Here is a 14,452-nt window from a genome sequence, read left to right as displayed (position 1 = left end):
CTGTTTTTATGGAAGTTGACTGCCACAGCCACCCCAGCAATCTGCCCTTGCTTTCTCTGAGAACAGAAGAACAACCTCTTTCTGTCACTCCCTGCCTTTTCCTGCACTGGGCAGTGAAATTCACATAGCAATCAGGAGACAGAACTATTTCCTCCCTTAATTCTCTGTAAGACGTCTTGATTAATGTTTTCTTTGTGTACACCAGAACATTTCCAGCTTCAGGCACACCAGCAGCACTCAGAGGCATAATCTTCTTACAACTAATCTCTCTCTACGGTGAGCATTATGTACAAAGACTACAAACAGAACAACTGCAGGCAAAACCAGGCCCTGAATGCCTACACTGATAAAAAAGCATCCCAGGTCGTTCCTCTGGGGATCCTGTATCTAACACAGGATGTAGAAATTTCAAGGTAGGGTCACACAGGGCAGAACATTTTTATTTGACATGTAGGAAAGCTTCATCTTCAGAATCATCTCTGGTTTGGATAAGCATCTGTGAACAAACACCAGCCCATCACTAAAGCCACGTTGTGTTGGGGAAAGGGATCCTTGCAACCTTATGGCTTAGAAAAGGGCACTGCAATAAGCACTACCTACACAATCCTTGTGTGGTTTGCTTTTTTTCGTTAAACAGCTGCAACTGATTCAGTAAATATTGCACTGGCGAGCTCTTCTAGCTAAGAATATCGAGTGGGTTGCTGAAATGAATGCTTAATGATTTTTACATCCACCTCCTCTGCCCTTTAAACTGTAAATTGATTGTTATGCAAAGGCTATTAATTTAACAAAGCATATTAAATTTCCCACTAGCACTGAGGAGCTTCTCCTGACTTAGCATTTCACTGGTCTTTCCCCTTGTTAACTGCATAGATCATACCTCACTTGCTGTAATTACAACTAGTACATCAACATTAATTATTTCCTTGGTAATGGCAGGTGCATGCAGAATTGAAGGTCTAACTCACACTACCAGAAGGATGAGAAAGTCTCCAGCACTCAGTGAAAAACAGGAGTGAGAACCATTCCTGAAGATCTTTTTATCTCATCCCTCACTTTATTTTCAGTAAATCATATTTTGCATAATCTCTTTTAGCCCCTGGTTCCTGAATGCATCTCAATTCAATATAGCTCATGCAAAGGCATTTTCTTGAAGCCCCAATCTATACAGGAAGGTGAGGTGCTTGCTTGGAATCCTCTTCAGCCCTTTAATCCCATGTTCTAATATTTTCAACTGAAGAGATAAATCGCACCTGTTAAATATATACCAAGCACCTTATCCATTTTACTGAACTTTTATTTAAAGCTTACCATTATTTGTTACTGATATCTCTCATCAGCATTCTTCTAAGCAGGAAAAGAAAGTCAAAACTCAGATTAGCAAAGACTCCTCACCAAAATATAATGTACAGCCAAGCATGTTTGCAGCATATAGGAAGAAATGTGCAATCCCAGATCACAACTCATCTTCTGATGCAGTTTTCATAACAAACTAGCCAAAAACTTCCAGCAAGAATCCACTTTGAGATAAACTCAGGAAACCAGATTTCTGCCTCTAAATTTCAGTTCATCTAGAAATACTTCCATACATCTTTAATTGAAAGTTTCATGGAGGTGACACAAGCATTCCCAGCTGCTTCTCAGCAATGAACTTAGGAGGCTCTTAGAGATACAGTTAACACAAAATCAAGGCATAAGCACAACTTGGGCACATACACACAAACTACCCTTGAGCTAGATAGCTGGAGTAGGGCTAACAGCATGGGCTACAAGGAAAGCATGCAAGGCAGGCTAGAAATGATATCTGAGAAATCAAACAACCACCACATGGCCCATTCATTCATTCTGAAATCTATGCTGGTGCCTGCTACTTGCTCAAGCTTGTTCAGGTAAGCAGATACAAGGCACCACCACACCTCACTTGTAGTACAGATGACTCTTGAATCCCTGCTGCTCGTGCTGGAAGTGTGGGCACAGCTCCTGGGCAGCACACAGTGGTTTGGCAGTGCATGTCCAGCTCAAAAGGCAAAATTCCCTTTGGCTTCCACGGGCACAAGACTCAGGCACAGAGATGTGGCATAAGGTTAGGGACTAAAAAACAGTGTTGGAAGCTTTGTACTAGTTAAGGAAATAAGCACTCACTTAATAATTTCAATATAAATATTAGACCTAAAGATGAAAATACTGGACATTTAACTCCAAAGCAGATTTTAAGTGCTCTGCTTCCTTTTTGTTGTTTATTGATATTGACAGCTCATCTACTAGTGACATTTGCATTTGAAGCCTGCTGTGAACACATCACCAAGCCCAGGCATTTCAGGGAGCAAGTCTCTGAGTCCCATGAACAGGATTAATGAATTACATAATGGTGAACCACATCCACCTTTGACACATTGAGCTTTCCAGTAATTATCTGTAACTCAAACAGTACATGTTGCTTGAGGAATGGCTGTCCCACATCCTCCCATACCCTGAAGTTTTCATGTGTGCTGTTAGCAATACCCTCCCACACAATCCTTTTAAACTGTACCTGTTCTAAGAGAACGGCTTTCTAATAACTCATTTTTTCTAGAGCTACCTCAGGGGTGAGAGCCCTCAGGCTGTGGTAAGGAGCATCCTGATGGATTCACCACAACACCCTTTGGGAAGAGGGAGCTCAGTCCCACACAGGACCTGCCATCCCCACTCATGCAGGGGCTGACAGGATTTGAGATAAACTCATGGCAGTGAGATATGATATCATGTACACAGAAACACAAATAAGACAGTAACTTAGTTGCTTTAGCTAAAGCTATTGGAAATTTAAAGCCATGACAAAACCACTTTGGTTTGGATAGGGGCACAGATACATCATTTCCAAGAGGCCACATCTTCAAGGTCAGTTCTTGCCTTGATATTTTTCTTTGAAAATAACATATTAAAGAGCATCATTACTGCCTCATCCTGCTAAATCGCATAATGAGAACATATTCCCTTTTAGTGGAAGGATCCTACTTTTAATGACATTTTTAAAAACCCAGATGACTGCAAGCCTCACTGATGGCTTTCTGTGATATCCACCTCAGCCTTCATACAATTAAGTCTAGAAAAGATTGTGCCTTGGGGCTACATTCCCACCACACAACTGCTAGGAAATATCAAGTTAATTTGAAGACCTGCTTTCATGCTTGAGAGGGTCCTTCTGACATTATTCCCTTGTTTGTGAAATATTGCCCCCATGTAACAAAGTAAACCAGAATCAATATCTACCTCAAGTCTGTTGAGCCATTCCCAGATTTGGGCTCCAAGGGGAACTTTGATACAGCATTAAGGCAAAGGTAATGGCAGGAAAGGATGTTTACAGACCATCTTTCAAGATAGAAAACAAGTACTGTTCAATACCACAAAGATTCAGTTCCAGATTCAGTTCCATGAGCATCCACTGTCCCAAAGAATTTTAGATTAGAAGTGTATTTCTACCTTGATATATTGTATGAGCACAACTTCTATTTCCATCCAATGGCTCTAACCCCAAGCCTACTAAATTATAGCTGACCTGGCTCACCTACTTCTGAAGAACAGGTAAATGATGGGGAAAGGACAACATCCTGTGGGGCTCTAATCATGCTGAATTTTCCACTCCTCTATTTTCTCGTTTCTCCTATCAGATTCAGACAGGGTCTGTAAATCTCAGGGGCCTTCATAAGGATAGCTGAATAAACATGACCAAATAAATTTTAAGGAAGTGCATCTATTTTTGAAGAGATCCTTATATGCCCCTGTTCAGATTCTCAGACTTTTGGGCACTGTAGAATACCAAGATCTGTTGTACAGTGGTTTAAATTTAGAATCTACCTATACTTCCTCTGATATAGCCACTCTCCCTGAAATTCTTCAGGAAATTAATATACTGAGTATCTTTGCATAAACCTCACTATTTCTCAGAAATGAGAGCATCTATCTCTTCCTTCAACAATCATTAAAAGTCAGTACTGCAGTTATTTTGGTCCTAGATTTTTAATTAAAAATCTCTGCAGGAGGAGGGGAACTAGACAACTCACAAAGAGTGTGCAGGGTGGGATTTATGCTGTGTTAAATGAGCCCAAAGGACTCAAACCGTGCAAAGGCTGATTGAGCATGCTGATGAAACCCACTCTCAGCCTCAGTTCTCAAGATGAAAACCCTTGTGTGCCCAGCCTCTCCCTCTCTCCCAGTTTACCTCACACAGCGAAAACAAGCAGACAGGATAAACTCCTTGCCTGGTGGCTTTCCTTCATTCAGACAGAGGGAGTTTTAGGCACACAGGTGGATGAGCACACCCACATCATACATATTTAAATGTCTATTTGTCTTTGCCCATCTCCTTCTACCTGTTCAACTAAAACCATCCCAGTATATTTGCCAGTGACTACTCTGCTACTCATACAATTTCCACTACCAGTTGCAGCATGCTGGACATAAGCAAGACTGAAACTGAGTTATCAACCATAAGCTAAAGCCCTGGAGAATCAGGACTCCCAGGCTTGTGGGCAGCAAACCTAACAACAGAGCTCTTGATACAGACAACAAACCTGAAAGATGTGGAATTCAGGAATAGGACTCTTCTGGTCACTTTAAAGCTAACCTATACTGACACCAAGCTTTTTTGTCACTGAATGGAAAGATCCAGGAAAAGAAATCCGAATTGAAGTAATAGGATAGCTCGGCTACAAACCCTCCTGGCTATGAGTGCTGGCAACTGGAAATACAAGTGAGGTCAAAATCAGCCCTGCCTGGAGAGCTGGGAGCTCCCAGCTGGGGAGGGTAAGGGAAGCCCTCACCACGCAGCACAACACCAACACAAGGATGTCCGTGCCATAGGGGAGGAAGGAGAGCTCAAAAGAGGATATGGAGAACAAGTAGACCCCGCTTCTATAGATTTATAGATCACACTGACCTTCAACAGCTCCATGCCAAAAGCAAAAATGTGGCTTGAAGCAAACATAAATCCCTGCCTCCCACACAAATGTGAGCTGAGGTGTGACCCCAAAGGAAGATCAGATCCTCAGCGTCCAGACTGGCCTCGTCTGAAAGGAAGCCAAACACAATGCAGCCAGTTCAGAGCGTTTTCTTTATCTCAGTGCTAAGAGCAGCTATACAATGCTTTCCAATAAAGGACACAGCAGTTTATCACAGAGACAGGAGTTAACAGGAAACACTTCCATTATCTCTCCTACGGAAAGGAAGCGACAAAGAGAACGGCTAAAAGGTGACAGACAGTTTTTATGAGGCCAGACTTCAGGCCCTCTCAGGGCTGACCAGCTCTTCTTTTCCATACCAGGAAAAAAGGGATAGGCTACAGTTGTGTGGGTCTCATACAACAGGAGGGAGCTGCCACACTGACTTCTCAAGACAAACAAACCAAAATGAATTAAAATATCTGTGCTCTGTCAGATCCTCAGGCTATGTAAATCAGGGAAGTTTTGTGGCTTCCTTAGCAGGGAGATGCTGACTGACAGTGAGTAGTGCATGGCTGAGCATCCAAGTGGCAGAACAGAGGTAATCTCAGAGACCTGCAGTGCTGTGAAGAGAGGACAGAGGAGAGCAAGAGCCCATGATGCTTCCTGGTAACTATTTGGTTTGTATTAGAAAAGCAGGCTTCAAAGTGGTTGCTGTCTACAAGCTCCAAACACAGAAGAATTTATAAACAGAAGAGCCCTGATGGGAAAGATTTGAAAAGTTTGGGAGGGCAACAGAGGAAAGAATAAACAAATATCTCTTAAATGAAGTAAGGAAGCACTTTAAATGGCAGAAGGCTAGATGGTCTGTGCAGACTTCGTGGTGCCTCTAAAAGGTATAAAATCTTTAACATCCCATGGCTGTGCACATGTACCAAATTCCCCTACAGGGCACTAACACAGGTTGCTATTACTGCCAGTAACAAACACTATTGCTCAGCCATTAGCAATCAGGAGGCACAGCAACCCACAGTGTTAGGAGCTGTACAGACACATAACAAATAATTGCCTCTGCCTCTAAAAGCATATTGGGTTGCTATCATCTCAAACAGCACTTGGACCCAAATGCATTTGCTAAACAGCAAGACCACAGCAGCTAATGTCTGAGTGAAGCAGAGAAAACTAAAGAGTGTAACATTTTAATGTCTTCCCCTTGATCAGGTCAGCTCGTTCAGTGCCTTTCACAGCAAAACTAATCTCCCACTGCACTCATCTCTTCATCTTTAGAGAAATGTATAAACACAGATATTAACAGCTTCACTGCTCAGACACCCGTGATGAGATGGCTGTAAGGACAACTGGGTCTTTCATAATGAACAATTTCCTATCTGGTTAAAAGTGGAGGCGAGCAGACTAATAAAAGGAGTTTTCCAAAACTGCTCAGGAGTGGATTCTGCAGACTCCTGTGGGAGTAGGGCTGAGCTGAGACTGCCTGTGTCTGTCAATCTCACATAAACTGTCCTGACTGCAAACCATGCTGCCAAGAGATGCAGGCAAGGACCTGTCTGATGTCTCTGCAGGACTGCCAATGTTGCTGGACTCTTTTAGGTGAAAGTTCAGCTGTTGACAGCTTAAAATTCCCACCCGATGCAAACAGAACAGATAAAACTCAGGAGTCAGCTCAGGGGAAGAAGTAATGTAACCCAGCAAAAGGACTCCCACCGATCACTTTCCTCCTAGAAAGAGGCAGCAAAGACCAGGCCAAGCTGGACACTCAGCTGGGTTACAACCCAGCTGCAGATTTGCTCAAGGTCAGGTCAGCTGCTTTCAGGGAAATAGAGAGATATTTTAGCAATGTCACAAAAATGGTTCCTGAAAATCCACTTGCACCAGGGAAATGTGAGTGCCTGGTGCGTGTGAAACACTTATCTGTGGTCATCTACCTCAGTCATCAGTAGGGCAGGGCAGGCTAGAGACCAACCGTACATAGTGAAACTTTGAAAAATTCCAATCAGACACTATAATCCTAAACATCATGGTTTATCAGGAGGGCTAATGCAGATGATCATTATCTAGATGACCACACAGCAGTTTTACCACCTGCTGCCTGTCTGTGCCACCCCAGCAGCACCAGCTGCAGCCCCAACCTGCTCATGGTAGTCCCCTCCATCACCATCACTGCAGGTATGGAGTCAGTGAGCTCAGGGAAAAAACAGCAAAGAAGATTTGCACCTTGCTCTGCAAAACAAGCCCCTTGCAGTTTGGAAAGCTGCTCCCAAAGCAGTGCTCAGTCTGGAGGTAATGAAGTTGAGAAACGCAGCATGGAAATGGCACTCAAAACAAGCAAAGGTGGGAATTAAATGAAACAGAGGTGACACTAACTCATAGGAGGAAACTATTAGGTTCTGTGAAAATTTACTTCCCTCAACAACCTGTCAAGATAACTGTGCCAACAAGCAGTACAACAAAGCACATTCCAGCAAAGCTTTGCAGTCCCCTAATGGCACCAGCTTCTCCCCCCTCCATCAATTCCTTCATGTCACTATCACCTTGAAATAACTTAGAATACCTTAAAATAACCTCTTACCTTGTAGAAGAAAAGGAGCCTATTATACTTATTTTCTCTGGTAGAAGAGAACCTAAAAGCTTTAGTCAAGTCCCTTGTTTCCAGATACCTGTCATCAGTCATGTACAATTAAGACAGTTCTTTCCCAAAAAAACACTTCTGCTGGTGGCACTGCCTTCCCAAAAAGCTCTGAATATAAAGTGATTTCTATACAAAATGTCTTTCTCCTTTGCCTGCAAACATCAAGAGTCTTCTCCACAAATTCCTTGCTACAAGACACATACTGATCATCTTGATTAACCCTCCTGATAAACCATGATGTTTAGGATTATAGTGTCTGATTGGAATTTTTCAAAGTTTCACTATGTACGGTTGGTCTCTAGCCTGCCCTGCCCTACTGATGACTGAGGCAGATGACCACAGATAAGTGTTTCACACGCACCAGGCACTCACATTTCCCTGGTGCAAGTGGATTTTCAGGAACCATTTTTGTGACATTGCTAAAATATCTATTTCCCTGAAAGCTCAAAGGCACTTCCAAGTAAACATTACTGGAATTTACATCTCTGCCACTACATTGCCAATTGGCTGCACATAAAAGGAATGGTCAGTAATCAGTCTGAAAGTGAATAAAATCTTAGGTACTTTATTTATAAATAAACAACAACGACGACTCACATGACTCACAGTCGTGACTTTATAGCCAACACACTGGCCACTTCTTAGTTTCTTAAATGTGAATACATAATGGCAGCAACAACACAAAGTCCTTCCACTGTACCTCCAGTCACAAAGACAAGATTATAAATACACAGCATATTCAACACTTGCTTGTTAAAGAGTTATTGAGGCAGTCTGCAGACCAAGACTTGTTCTATACATGATTTTGTACCAGTTCACCCTTGTTAAATTACAAGTATTATTTGCTGCTATATTTCTGATGATACAACAAAAGTGTGGATGTAATCAGAGCCAAAAAAAAAGTGCTTTATACCGGAAGAGCTGGTTCTTCTTTCCCACAGGGGAACCAGCCACACTGGTATAAGCATGTTCATACTGGCATAGCTGAATTTGCACTAGGGGATGGTTGTATCAATATTACAGAACTGCAGTGAAGTAGTACAAGTTGTTTACATAGGCAAGACCTAATTTTGAGAGGATTTGCTCCCGATCTCCAAAACACTGCTAAAACTCCTAATTCTACAAGCAATCTAGACACAGAGAAGGATTTGGCTGATCGTGGTTTAGCTGAATAAAATATACCACAACAAAACAGACCACTGGTATTATTACAGTAATAATAACAAAAACCTGTGGAAGGGGCAGAGTTTAATGTGGGCTCTCACTAATAAAGCCAGTTATACCTACCCTTTATGCAGGTGAGAAGGTACCCAAGAGGTTTAGCAGCAGAGGACAGTAAGATGGCCAACCCTGTTATATCAATCCAAATTCCCTGAAATGCCAACTGATGAAGCAAATCACAGGATACCACTGCCACAGCTGCTGCTATCAGAATTCAAGCCTCAAGGAAGCTGAGTGTGGTTTTGAGCAGACAGGCAGAAATGCAGACAGGGTGTTCAGATACTTTTAAATCCATCAGATACAATTCCTGCCAGTCAAAAGTTCCCAAAGCATAACATAAGGCTAGATATGTTCAAAGAACCCACTGTGATTGCTTAAGACTGTCCAGCCTCTAAGGCATGGGATGGAAACAAAGAAGAGGAGACTGAAAGGAGGGGAATAAGAGATGAGGGAAGAAGAGGAGGTCAGGTAAAAAAAAATATATATAAAAAAAGAGAGAGATTGAAAGACATAAGGAGCGAGCCTACACAAAGGGAGGATTTTTGAGAGTGTTAAGTAGGAAGCTTGGGATAAGTCTTGGGGAAGGGGAAGGGACACTCACCGCAGCTCCTGCAGCCTCAGACGGCAATCACTCTTCTCTCCCACACGACGCCTGCATTCAGAGGCACCATCCCTTGCCCAGTTCCTCTGCATGCCCAGAGAGCTCGCTACATGCGTGCTGCATGCACGGAGCGCTTTCTGCGCCCGGCCGGGGATGCCCCACGGCTCCGGGAGCGGAGCGGCACCTGCACGCCCCGCCGCGGCTCGGGCACACGGCTCCAGCGCACCTCCCAGCTGCCAGCAAACACCCGGCCCGCTCACAAAACCGGGCCACGCTCTGACCAAGGGTGATGTGGAAGGGAACCCGAAGAAGAAGAAGCACAACGTGATTCAGTCCAAAGAAAGCTTTAAACAATAGCCCTGACCGGGTGTGAGCTGCCAGTGTTCGGCAGGGGAAGTTCAGGCTGCAGTGCCCATCGACAGTAATTAATTGTCAGCACTGTTAACAGTTTCTCTGCTGATCAAAGCAGCTGGCAGCACCGGGAGAATTACACCCAGTTGCTGTCACTTAGCAAAGCACGGCAGCAATAACCAACCTGCAACTCTGTGACAGACTTTATTCCTGTCCTGCAGAATCTCTCACTGTCCTTCTGTTCCTTTTTAGTGGCTTCTTAGCCCATAGAATCCCTGTGCGATCAAAAGCAAAAAAACCCCAAACCGAAACCAACAACCCTCCCCAGTTCACTCTTTTCTGTAATGAAACTGAAAGTAATAAAGTAAATCTTTGCAACTGTGGAATCAGTGCACTCTGCACAGGACTCAGACGAGTTTGACAAAGACTTCTCAGCTGATGCAGCTGAGCAGGAAAAGCATCATTTCTTAAGCTGTACAGAACCTAAACCTGCCATGCAGAGTCAGGTTTGCCAAGCACTGGTGTGGACTTCAGGTTCACTAGCACAATATTACTGCTTTAGATTTAAAAACAATCTAATGGATGTTGCTAGTTACAGTATCCCATGGCAATTGTACAAATATTTCAGTAGGCGAGCATTTGTAATTACAGCCCTGAATCACTCTGCATCTGGAAAATATCCACATTTTTTCCTTCGTGGGTTTTCCCGATACTGCTAAATTAAGAGACAAACACAGAACACGCACCTCAGCCAAATCTCGCTCCCAAGGCTATTTGTGTTGCTGTTGTTCTCTCCAAGATGTGCTCCTCCCCGGCCCTCATCATGCAGACAAAGTTTTGCAAAAATATCTTTATCTGCTGGTGTCACCCACTGCAGTGTATCAATCAGTATCTTTTTGCACACAGTTTTACACTCACTTCACAGAATCAGAATCATGCAATGGCTTGGGTTGGAAGGGACCTTAAAGATCATCTTCTTCTAGACCCACTGATACAGCTTCCATTAGATCAGGCTCCTAGAGCCCCATCCAGCCTGGCCATGAGCACTTCCAGGGATGGGACATCCACAGCTTCTCTGGGCAACCTGTTCCAGTGCTTTAGCATCCTCACAGTGAAGAATTTCTTTCTAATGTCTAATCTAAATCTGCCCTCTTTTGGTTTAAAACCATTCTCCCTTGTCCCATCACTATCTGCCCATGTAAAAAGTTGCTCTCCCCCTTTTTTGTAACCCCATTTAAGTACTGGAAGGCCACAATGAAGTTTCCCTGGAGCCTTCTCTTCTCCAGGCTAAACAATTCCAGCTCTTTCAACCTGTTCTCATAGGAGAGGTTCTCAATGCCTCTGACCATGTTCATGGCTCTCCTTTGGACTCACGCCAACAGATCCACCTCTTTCTTGTGTTGAGGGCCCCAGAGCTGGATGCAGTACTCCAGGTGGGGTCTCATGAGAGAAGAAGGGCAGGATCCCCTCTAATGACACCAGCTCTCCCTTCTCCTTTATGGGAGGGGGTGAGGGGGTACACTCGCTTTGGCCTTTCTTTTCTGCCCACTGTACTTGCAGAATCCCTCCTAATAATTCTTCACATCCCTTGCCAAGTCCCATTTTATCTGTGCCTTACCTTTCCTGATCCCATTCCAACCCATCCAAATGGTATCCCTGTACATTCCTCAGTCATCTAGCCCTGGTTCCACTAGCTGTGCATTTTCTCTTGCTAATCAGCTTGAGAGGAAGGTCCCTCCTCAGCCATGCTGGTTTCTGGCCTGCCTTACTTGATTTCTTATACATTGGGAGGAAGAGGTCATGTGCTCCAAGAAAAGTGGCCTTAAAGAGTTGCCAGCTCTGGTCAGCTAAGGACAGGATTTGGGATAAACTCAGAGCAGTGAGTTTCCCAGGGAATCTCATCCACTAATTCTTTAAACAGCTGGGAGTTTACTGTTTTAAAGTTCAGGGTCCTGACTTTGCTCTTTGCCACACCCATGAGATCAAAAACCCAGCCAGGGCATGCTCACTACTGCCCAGCCTCCCTCCAATCTTAACCCCTGTAGTGAGTCCATTGGCATTGGTGAGCACCAGGTCCACTAATGCATCAAACCATTGGTTTGTGTAACACTTGCATCTGAAATTTACCCTTGATGCTCTCCAGGAGTCTCCTGGATTGCCTATAGACAGCTGCATTGCTTTTCCAGCAGATATCTGGATGGTTGGAATTTATAACATCAGGACTAGAGCTTGTGAGCACGATGCTTCCTGTAGCTGAGCCAAGAGACCCCAGCAACAGGTTCCCCCTGGTTCCTCTGTAGTAGATCCCACCCACGAGGTGTCCTTTGTTGGTGTGGTCCTTGACTTTTACCCACAAACTCAACCTGTTTGTAGCAGTTTCTCAGAGACAGCCCTTCACAATCCACCCATTCCTTAACAGGGAGTGCAACACTCCTGCTCCTTCCCAGTCTATCTCTTCTGAAGTTTGTAGCCCTCCACTGCAGTGTTCCAGTTGTGTGACTCATTCCAACATGCTTCCATGAGAACAATTCTAGCTGAAACATGGTTTCCAAATCCTCACGCTGCATGCACTGGGATCTTGTGGGGACACCTTGTGTCAGACCAGATTCCTCCAAGACATCTGGAATGGTATGAATACAGAATTCCAGAAGAACTCCCATTTGTTGCACTAATTTCTCATGAATAAAGGAAGATGCAGTGGTAATAACAACAATGACAAACCAGCGTTTTAGAGGTATTTTACACCTCAAAAGTACTGAGCAAACAAGGATTAAAATGTATGCATAAACACCACATTCTACACTTGACAGACCTTTGTTTCTTGAAGCTGAAGCACCTGCTGAGACATGATCTTTTATTGGATCAGATACTTCAACTATCAGAGGCACTGCAGCAGGAGGAAGCTATTGAAATCCTTGTGGGAGGCAATGCTCATGTGTCAGCCAGCACAAACACTGCCAGAATTCTAAAGCTGCCACCTAGGAGGAAGTGATAAATCCCAGTGAGGTGTCAGGCAAGGAGTGATGCCAAGGCCAGGGTCCACAGACCCTCTCCTACGAGGGGCTGAGAGACCCAGGGCACCCACAGAAACTGGGGTTACCAGCAGGGAAGGAACCATGCACAGTGCACAGTACTCCAAAAATATCGAGCCTTAAGAAGGCAGAGGACCTCTGCAGTAAATTCTGGAAGTAATTAACAGAAAGAGTGGAAAGTAAAATTTTTTTTTACTGCATGTCCCAGAGTCTCAGGGACTCTTCAGGCAAAAGTGTTCCTCTTGCCTTCAGACAGTTTTAAAAGGAGCCCTCTGTGGCTGAGTATTACAAGCCAAAAATAAAAACTAAGATGAATTTAAAGAGAAGAGTTCACAAGCAACTAGCACTGCAAAGGGTCCAAGATGCCCACTGAGATGAGGGGATAGATGCAGGGCTTCTCTCCTTCTGAGAAAGACCCTAGCTGTGAAAACAGAGGGGATTTTTCTGGGCATATGAGACAAGGAGGTGCTAGAAGCAGTTTTGTCCAGGAAAAAGATTTTATGGTTTCTGTATCACCTATGTTTCTCTTGGCTCATAATTTCACCATTTTCATTGCCTCTTAAAGAGCGGAGAATTTTTGAATGAGTACATGCAGAGGCAACAATCCCTCCTCTATAATGAATTATGAAATATCACAGCAACCTGGTGGCTCCTCACAAACAGTTTTACTGTGGTCTGCCCTTGGCAACCTTGAGACTCACTGGCTCCAAGCAAGGCATGACAATCCAGAGCAGGGAACTGTCACAGCATCATTGTGAACAATGGCACATCTACCTCTACCATCCATCTCAGCCACAGCGAAACAATGGCAAATCATCATATTTCTTCCCAGAAGGAAGCTATTATAAGTGCTTCCAAGATGTCCTACCTCTTCCTTACTCTAGTTCAGGATGAATGCCATAATAAAACTAATTTTTGCAAACTGGTATGTGTTTTTCCTCTTGCCAGCTCATACTCTCAGCTGGGCTTGGGTTAGTGGTGACTTTCCTGGGATCAGTGTGGACAGGATCTGTCTTAACACTTCTTGATCTCAGAGACTTGCTTGAAAGTAATTTTCCACGTGCCTGGTAATCACATTCTCACTGTTTCTTTCTTTGTTTATGCTCCATTTCTGCCAAGGAACAGTGTCCTTCCTGTAAATGGAAAAGCATGTCTGGGTCCCTAGGCTTATATCACCAGGTGATTTTCTCTATAAGTTTGACTGAATTCGTTACTTAAAAAGCAGGCAAAACACTTCAATCTTCAAAAAAGAGGACAACATTCAGAAAGACCACTATGAAATGCTGTTAGAGAAAGGCCAAGCAGCACATGCAGCTTTGTATTGCAAAAATTAACAATGCAAAACCAGACTTTAGAACAGACTTAAACGATGACCTGATCAATTCACAACTAGAGAACAACTAAGCTGGCATGTGGATTATGCAAGTAGGTTCAACTCCCACACAGGAACTCATGGTCCAGTAGCAAAGCTGCTTCCAGAGACACTATGACTTTGGAAAAGTTTGTTAACCTCTCTAGGGAAATCTCAGCATGCTCAAAGTCTACACTGGCCCTTTTCCTCTGGGCATTTCTTACTCAGTCAAAGCCAATGCCCGAGTAACACAAAACACAGCTTCTTCCTACAGCTGAAGTAGCAAAGGCATCTCCCTTTGTGTCTTCTGATTTCCTGCAAGAAGAGGCACAC

At 43.8% G+C, this 14,452-nt stretch overlaps 1 protein-coding gene across 10 annotated transcripts in view; it reads right to left on the bottom strand.

The window, feature by feature from the left end:
* The window catches only part of OSBPL5 (oxysterol binding protein like 5), a 174,130-nt gene that overhangs the window by 67,902 nt on the left and 91,776 nt on the right, over positions 1-14,452 (bottom strand). Inside the window, exon 1 of one of the 10 annotated variants that reach the window (XM_021526754.4) lies at positions 9,386-14,119. The exons of the other annotated variants lie outside the window; for them this stretch is intronic. The gene's annotated coding sequence lies outside the window, so the exon portion shown is untranslated. Of the gene's footprint in view, positions 1-9,385; positions 14,120-14,452 lie in introns of those variants that run through there. 10 annotated transcript variants of the gene reach the window in all.

Source organism: Lonchura striata, chromosome 5, assembly GCF_050655825.1.
Source record: "Lonchura striata isolate lonStrDom1 chromosome 5, ASM5065582v1, whole genome shotgun sequence".
NCBI classification, from domain to species: domain Eukaryota; kingdom Metazoa; phylum Chordata; class Aves; order Passeriformes; family Estrildidae; genus Lonchura; species Lonchura striata.
Note: the sequence above shows the minus strand (reverse complement) of the source record. Positions and strands in the feature narration are given on the sequence as shown.